Below are 8962 nucleotides of genomic sequence, written 5' to 3'. Positions count from 1 at the left end.
TCTGTCTCTCTCTCTCTCTCTGTCTCTCTCTCTCTCTCTCTCTCTCTCTCTCTCTCTCTCTCTCTCTCTCTCTCTCTCTCTCTCTCTCTCTCTCCCTCTCTCTCTCTCTCTCTCTCTCTCTCTCTCTCTCTGTCTCTCTCTCTGTCTCTCTCTCTCTCTCTCTGTCTCTCTCTCTCTCTCTCTCTCTCTCTCTCTCTCTCTCTCTCTCTCTCTCTCTCTCTCTCTCTCTCTCTCTCTCTCTCTCTGTCTCTGTCTCTGTCTCTCTCTCTCTCTGTCTCTCTCTCTCTCTCTCTCTCTCTCTCTCTCTCTCTCTCTCTCTCTCTCTCTCTCTCTCTCTCTCTCTCTCTCTCTCTCTCTCTCTCTCTCTCTCTCTCAATTCAATTCAATTCAATTCAAGGGGCTTTATTGGCATGGGAAACATGTGTTAACATTGCCAAAGCAAGTGAGGTAGATATTATACAAAAGTGAAATAAACAATACAAATTAACAGTAAACATTACACATACAGCAGTTTCAAAACAATAAAGACATTACAAATGTTATATTATATATATACAGTGTTGTAACAATGTACAAATGGTTAAAGCACACAAGTTAAAATAAATAAGCATAAATATGGGTTGTATTTACAATGGTGTTTGTTCTTCACTGGTTGCCCTTTTCTTGTGGCAACAGGTCACAAATCTTGCTGCTGTGATGGCACACTGTGGAATTTCTCCCAGTAGATATGGGAGTTTATCAAAATTGGATTTGTTTTCAAATTCTTTGTGGATCTGTGTAATCTGAGGGAAATATGTCTCTCTAATATGGTCATACATTGGGCAGGAGGTTAGGAAGTGCAGCTCAGTTTCCACCTCATTTTGTGGGCAGTGTGCACATAGCCTGTCTTCTCTTGAGAGCCATGTCTGCCTACGGCGGCCTTTCTCAATAGCAAGGCTATGCTCACTGAGTCTGTACATAGTCAAAGCTTTCCTTAAGTTTGGGTCAGTCACAGTGGTCAGGTATTCTGCCACTGTGTACTCTCTGTTTAGGGCCAAATAGCATTCTAGTTTGCTCTGTTTTTTTGTTAATTCTTTCCAATGTGTCAAGTAATTATCTTTTTGTTTTCTCATGATTTGGTTGGGTCTAATTGTGCTGTTGTCCTGGGGCTCTGTGGGGTGTGTTTGTGTTTGTGAACAGAGCCCTAGGACCAGCTTGCTTAGGGGACTCTTCTCCAGGTTCATCTCTCTGTAGGTGATGGCTTTGTTATGGAAGGTTTGGGAATCGCTTCCTTTTAGGTGGTTGTAGAATTTAACGGCTCTTTTCTGGATTTTGATAATTAGTGGGTATCGGCCTAATTCTGCTCTGCAAGCATTATTTGGTGTTCTACGTTGTACACGGAGGATATTTTTGCAGAATTCTGCATGCAGAGTCTCAATTTGGTGTTTGTCCCATTTTGTGAAATCTTGGTTGGTGAGCGGACCCCAGACCTCACAACCATAAAGGGCAATGACTGATTCAAGTATTTTTAGCCAGATCCTAATTGGTATGTTGAAATTTATGTTCCTTTTGATGGCATAGAAGGCCCTTCTTGCCTTGTCTCTCAGATCGTTCACAGCTTTGTGGAAGTTACCTGTGGTGCTGATGTTTAGGCCGAGGTATGTATAGTTTTTTGTGTGCTCTAGGGCAACGGTGTCTAGATGGAATTTGTGGTCCTGGTGACTGGACCTTTTTTGGAACACCATTATTTTGGTCTTACTGAGATTTACTGTCAGGGCCCAGGTCTGACAGAATCTGTGCAGAAGATCTAGGTGCTGCTGTAGGCCCTCCTTGGTTGGTGACAGAAGCACCAGATCATCAGCAAACAGTAGACATTTGACTTCGGATTCTAGTAGGGTGAGACCGGGTGCTGCAGACTGTTCTAGTGCCCGCGCCAATTCGTTGATATATATGTTGAAGAGGGTGGGGCTTAAGCTGCATCCCTGTCTCACCCCACGACCCTGTGTGAAGAAATGTGTGTGTTTTTTGCCAATTTTAACCGCACACTTGTTGTTTGTGTACATGGATTTTATAATGTCGTATGTTTTACCCCCAACACCACTTTCCATCAATTTGTATAGCAGACCCTCATGCCAAATTGAGTCGAAGGCTTTTTTGAAATCAACAAAGCATGAGAAGACTTTGCCTTTGTTTTGGTTTGTTTGGTTGTCAATTAGGGTGTGTAGGGTGAATACATGGTCTGTTGTACGGTAATTTGGTAAAAAGCCAATTTGACATTTGCTCAGTACATTGTTTTCATTGAGGAAATGTACGAGTCTGCTGTTAATGATAATGCAGAGGATTTTCCCAAGGTTACTGTTGACGCATATTCCACGGTAGTTATTGGGGTCAAATTTGTCTCCACTTTTGTGGATTGGGGTGATCAGTCCTTGGTTCCAAATATTGGGGAAGATGCCAGAGCTAAGGACGATGTTAAAGAGTTTTAGTATAGCCAATTGGAATTTGTTGTCTGTATATTTGATCATTTCATTAAGGATACCATCAACACCACAGGCCTTTTTTTTTTTTTTTTCTCTCTCTCTCTCTCTCTCTCTCTCTCTCTCTCTCTCTCTCTCTCTCTCTCTCTCTCTCTCTCTCTCTCTCTCTCTCTCTCAATTCAATTCAATTCAATTCAATTGACTTTATTGACATGGCAAGTTATTATTACTTACATTGTCAAAGTATACATATCGAAAAATTTAAATAAAATATATATGTATATATATACACAAAATATATATATATTTATATATAAATAAATGGTGGAACCAACAGTAATAATAATAGTAGTAGTGGACATGGGATTACCATTAATAACAGCTACAACAACAATATTAATCAGAACAACAATACATTAAAGCAACAGTAGTAGACCAGTGTCAACATGACTGAGAAGACACATGACCTGGTACGAAAGACAAAACAAAACTAAGCTAAATGGGAAATATTATCAACATTACTTTGCATTTTTCACTGGCTGTCCCTCAGGCTGTGGCAGGAGGACACATATTTGGCTGCCAAAACTGCACATTTTGGCTTTTCACCCAACAAATATTTGAATTTTTCTTCATCTTTTATAGTTTCAAATTCTTTGTATTGAATTATAATTTTGGGAAAGAAATATGCTCTTAGGTCTGAGTATTTGTCACAGTGTAGTAGGAAATGCACTTCTGTCTCTACCTCTCCCCTGGAGCAGAGTGAGCACAGCCTGTCCTCCCTGGGCAGCCAGGTTTGTCTGTGACGACCGGTCTCTATAGCCAGACTGTGCTCACTGAGTCTGTACCTAGTCAATGTTTTCCTCAGTTTTCTATCAGTCACAGTGGTCAGATAGTCTGCCACCATGTACTGTCTGTTTAGAGCCAAATAGCATTGAAGTTTACTTTGATTTTTTGTGGTGTCTTTCCAATAGGTTATATATTTTTTCTTTTTTCTTTCTTATTTTTTCTCTCTCTCTCTCTCTCTCTCTCTCTCTCTCTCTCTCTCTCTCTCTCTCTCTCTCTCTCTCTCTCTCTCTCTCTCTCTCTCTCTCTCTCTCTCTGTGTCTCTCTCTCTGTGTCTCTCTCTCTGTGTCTCTCTCTGTGTCTCTCTCTCTCTCTCTCTCTCTCTCTCTGTGTCTCTCTCTCTCTCTCTCTCTCTCTGTCTCTCTCTCTCTCTCTCTGTCTCTCTCTCTCTGTCTCTCTGTCTCTCTCTCTCTCTCTCTGTCTCTCTCTCTCTCTCTCTCTGTCTCTCTCTCTCTCTCTCTCTGTCTCTCTCTCTCTCTCTCTCTCTCTCTCTCTCTCTCTCTCTCTCTCTCTCTCTCTCTCTCTCTCTCTATCTCTCTCTCTCTCTCTCTCTCTCTCTCTCGTTTGTTCCTGTTTTCAGTCAGACGATGACCTTTACTTGAATGGTGACTTATGAAATCAAATCAAATCAAATGCCAACTTCTGAATATGTAACCACAGTTAAATGAACCCAAAGCAGGAGCATAATCAGAATATCAATGAAACAAATCATTTGACTGTGTTTAGTTGACACCGATGGGGCCACAAACACATCATTCACACCTCATGAAGTTGTTTACAGATTCAGTCAGGGCATAGAGAATGGCATGAAGTTGTTTACAGATTCAGTCAGGGCATAGAGAATGGCATGAAGTTGTTTACAGATTCAGTCAGGGCATAGAGAATGGCATGAAGTTGTTTACAGATTCAGTCAGGGCATAGAGAATGGCATGAAGTTGTTTACAGATTCAGTCAGGGCATAGAGAATGGCATGAAGTTGTTTACAGATTCAGTCAGGGCATAGAGAATGGCATGAAGTTGTTTACAGATTCAGTCAGGGCATAGAGAATGGCATGAAGTTGTTTACAGATTCAGTCAGGGCATAGAGAATGGCATGAAGTTGTTTACAGATTCAGTCAGGGCATAGAGAATGGCATGAAGTTGTTTACAGATTCAGTCAGGGCATAGAGAATGGCATGAAGTTGTTTACAGATTCAGTCAGGGCATAGAGAATGGCATGAAGTTGTTTACAGATTCAGTCAGGGCATAGAGAATGGCATGAAGTTGTTTACAGATTCAGTCAGGGCATAGAGAATGGCATGAAGTTGTTTACAGATTCAGTCAGGGCATAGAGAATGGCATGAAGTTGTTTACAGATTCAGTCAGGGCATAGAGAATGGCATGAAGTTGTTTACAGATTCAGTCAGGGCATAGCGAATGGCATGAAGTTGTTTACAGATTCAGTCAGGGCATAGAGAATGGCATGAAGTTGTTTACAGATTCAGTCAGGGCATAGAGAATGGCGTTGGAGACAATAACAACCGATTACATGTAAAGAACCTACTGTAAACAGATATACAATGGTTTCCTGTGTTCATCCTGATGGTTCCTCCTGTCTCCCTGTCCCCTGACCTGATGGTTCCTCCTGTCTCTCTGTCCCCTGACCTGATGGTTCCTCCTGTCTCTCTGTCCCCTGACCTGATGGTTCCTCCTGTCTCTCTGTCTCCTGACCTGATGGTTCCTCCTGTCTCTCTGTCCCCTGACCTGATGGTTCCTCCTGTCTCTCTGTCCCCTGACCTGATGGTTTCTCCTGTCTCTCTGTCCCCTGACCTGATGGTTCCTCCTGTCTCTCTGTCCCCTGACCTGATGGTTCCTCCTGTCTCTCTGTCCCCTGACCTGATGGTTCCTCCTGTCTCTCTGTCCCCTGACCTGATGGTTCCTCCTGTCTCTCTGTCCCCTGACCTGATGGTTCCTCCTGTCTCTCTGTCCCCTGACCTGATGGTTCCTCCTGTCTCTCTGTCCCCTGACCTGATGGTTCCTCCTGTCTCTCTGTCCCCTGACCTGATGGTTCCTCCTGTCTCTCTGTCCCCTGACCTGATGGTTCCTCCTGTCTCTCTGTCCCCTGACCTGATGGTTCCTCCTGTCTCCCTGTCCCCTGACCTGATGGTTCCTCCTGTCTCTCTGTCCCCTGACCTGATGGTTCCTCCTGTCTCTCTGTCCCCTGACCTGATGGTTCCTCCTGTCTCTCTGTCCCCTGACCTGATGGTTCCTCCTGTCTCTCTGTCCCCTGACCTGATGGTTCCTCCTGTCTCTCTGTCCCCTGACCTGATGGTTCCTCCTGTCTCTCTGTCCCCTGACCTGATGGTTCCTCCTGTCTCTCTGTCCCCTGACCTGATGGTTCCTCCTGACTCTCTGTCCCCTGACCTGATGGTTCTTCCTGTCTCTCTGTCCCCTGACCTGATGGTTCCTCCTGTCTCCCTGTCCCCTGACCTGATGGTTCCTCCTGTCTCTCTGTCCCCTGACCTGATGGTTCCTCCTGTCTCTCTGTCCCCTGACTGTGTTCATCCTGATGGTTCCTCCTGTCTCTCTGTCCCCTGACCTGATGGTTCCTCCTGTCTCTCTGTCCCCTGACTGTGTTCATCCTGATGGTTCCTCCTGTCTCTCTGTCCCCTGACCTGATGGTTCCTCCTGTCTCTCTGTCTCCTGACCTGATGGTTCCTCCTGTCTCTCTGTCCCCTGACCTGATGGTTCCTCCTGTCTCTCTGTCCCCTGACCTGATGGTTCCTCCTGTCTCCCTGTCCCCTGACCTGATGGTTCCTCCTGTCTCTCTGTCCCCTGACCTGATGGTTCCTCCTGTCTCCCTGTCCCCTGACCTGATGGTTCCTCCTGTCTCTCTGTCCCCTGACCTGATGGTTTCTCCTGTCTCTCTGTCCCCTGACCTGATGGTTCCTCCTGACTCCCTGTCCCCTGACCTGATGGTTCCTCCTGACTCCCTGTCCCCTGACCTGATGGTTCCTCCTGACTCCCTGTCCCCTGACCTGATGGTTCCTCCTGTCTCTCTGTCCCCTGACCTGATGGTTCCTCCTGTCTCTCTGTCCCCTGACCTGATGGTTCTTCCTGTCTCTCTGTCCCCTGACTGTGTTCATCCTGATGGTTCCTCTTGTCTCTCTGTCCCCTGACCTGATGGTTCCTCCTGTCTCTCTGTCCCCTGACCTGATGGTTCCTCCTGTCTCTCTGTCCCCTGACCTGATGGTTCCTCCTGTCTCCCTGTCCCCTGACCTGATGGTTCCTCCTGTCTCTCTGTCCCCTGACCTGATGGTTCCTCCTGTCTCTCTGTCCCCTGACCTGATGGTTCCTCCTGTCTCTCTGTCCCCTGACCTGATGGTTCCTCCTGTCTCTCTGTCCCCTGACCTGATGGTTCCTCCTGTCTCTCTGTCCCCTGACTGTGTTCATCCTGTGTTTATCGTGATGGTTCCTTTCTACCCTGAGTCCCAACTCATGTGTAACAGCACCTCCCATTGACCGTTTATTATGTAGCCAGTGAACTCTTCCGTTCTTTCTTTACACAATAATGTTATTAAGAAAACAGGGTTTAAAAGTTCCATGTGTGTCCTGTAGATATATTTCTGGTTTCTGCCTCGATAGTCACAGTAGATCATTAGGGTGCTGTGAAGCTTTGGATGAAGTCTTCTTTATGGAGCTTCCTGAGCAGAAGCTGTGGATGAAGTCTTCTTTATGGAGCTTCCTGAGCAGAAGCTGTGGATGAAGTCATCTTTAAGGAGTTTCCTGAGCAGAAGCTTTGGATGAAGTCTTCTTTATGGAGCTTCCTGAGCAGAAGCTGTGGATGAAGTCTTCTTTATGGAGCTTCCTGAGCAGAAGCTGTGGATGAAGTCATCTTTAAGGAGCTTCCTGAGCAGAAGCTTTGGATGAAGTCTTCTTTATGGAGCTTCCTGAGCAGAAGCTGTGGATGAAGTCTTCTTTATGGAGCTTCCTGAGCAGAAGCTTTGGATGAAGTCTTCTTTATGGAGCTTCCTGAGCAGAAGCTGTGGATGAAGTCATCTTTATGGAGCTTCCTGAGCAGAAGCTGTGGATGAAGTCTTCTGTACGGTGCTTCCTGAGCAGAAGCTTTGGATGAAGTCTTCTTTATGGAGCTTCCTGAGCAGAAGCTGTGGATGAAGTCATCTTTATGGAGCTTCCTGAGCAGAAGCTTTGGATGAAGTCTTCTTTAACTTTTACTTGGTACTCATCCCGGATCCGGGAGCACCCACCACAGTAAAAAAGCTGACTAGCATAGCCTAGCATAGCGTCACAAGTAAATACAAGCATCTAAATATCATTGAATCACAAGTCCAAGACACCAGATGAAAGATACAGATCTTGTGAATCCAGCCATCATTTCTGATTTTTAAAATGTTTTACAGGGAAGACACAATATGTAAATCTATTAGCTAACCACGATAGCAAAAGACACAACTTTTTTTCTCCACCATTTTTTTCCTGCATCAGTAGCTATCACTAATTCGACTAAATAAAGATATATATAGCCACTAACCAAGAAACAACTTCATAAGATGACAGTCTGATAACATATTTATGGTATAGCATATGTTTTTTTAGAAAAATGTGCATATTTCAGGTATAAATCACAGTTCTACATTGCAGCTGCAATCTGAAATAGCGTTGGAAGCAGCCGGAATAATTACAGAGACCGACGTCAATTACCAAAATACTCATCCTAAAACATTTCTGAAAAATACACAGCATACAGCAATCGAAAGACACAGATCTTGTGAATCCAGACAATATTTCAGATTTTCTAAGTGTTTTACAGCTAAAACACAATATATCGTTATATTAGCATACCACATGAGCTAACATCACCCCAGCATTGAATCAATGCAAAAGGGGCGATAATGTTATCGCCACCAAAATATATTAATTTTTTCACTAACCTTCTCAGAATTCTTCAGATGACAGTCCTGTAACATCATATTACACAATGCATATAGAGTTTGTTCGAAAATGTGCATATTTAGCATCACAAATCGTGGTTATGCAATGTAATCTGTCAAAACATGGCATGCATTCTGGTTGGCGCCATCTTGGAAAGGCACCTATGTTTACGATTATTTATCGATTAGATTGACTAAAAAAATACAGGTTGGACAGCTAATGAAAGATGCATTGGTTAGCCCGACACCGGTACACCTATGACAACATCCAGCTCAAATGCAGGGCGCGAAATTCAAAATCTATTTTTTTTTTAATATTTAACTTTCACACATTAACAAGTCCAATACAGCATTTGAAAGATAAACATCTTGTCAATCCAGCCAACATGTCCGATTTTTTAAATGTTTTACAGAGAAAACACCACATATATTTATGTTAGCTCACCACCAAATAAAAAAGGAGGACAGACATTTTTCACAGCACAAGTAGGATGCAAGTAGCATGCACAAGCCAACCTAACTAACCTAGAACCAACCTAAATAACCTAGAAAAAACTACCTCAGATGACAGTCCTATAACATGTTACACAATAAATCTATGTTTTGTTCAAAAAATATGCATATTTTAGCTATAAATCAGTTTTACATTACTGCTACCATCATAGCTACAGTCAGAAATCGCACGGGAGTAGCCAGAGAAAATACAGACACCAACGTCAACTACTAATTACA

This window comes from Salvelinus alpinus, chromosome 4 (genome assembly GCF_045679555.1).
Source record: "Salvelinus alpinus chromosome 4, SLU_Salpinus.1, whole genome shotgun sequence".
Lineage (NCBI taxonomy): Eukaryota > Metazoa > Chordata > Actinopteri > Salmoniformes > Salmonidae > Salvelinus > Salvelinus alpinus.
This window is presented reverse-complemented; position numbering follows the sequence as displayed.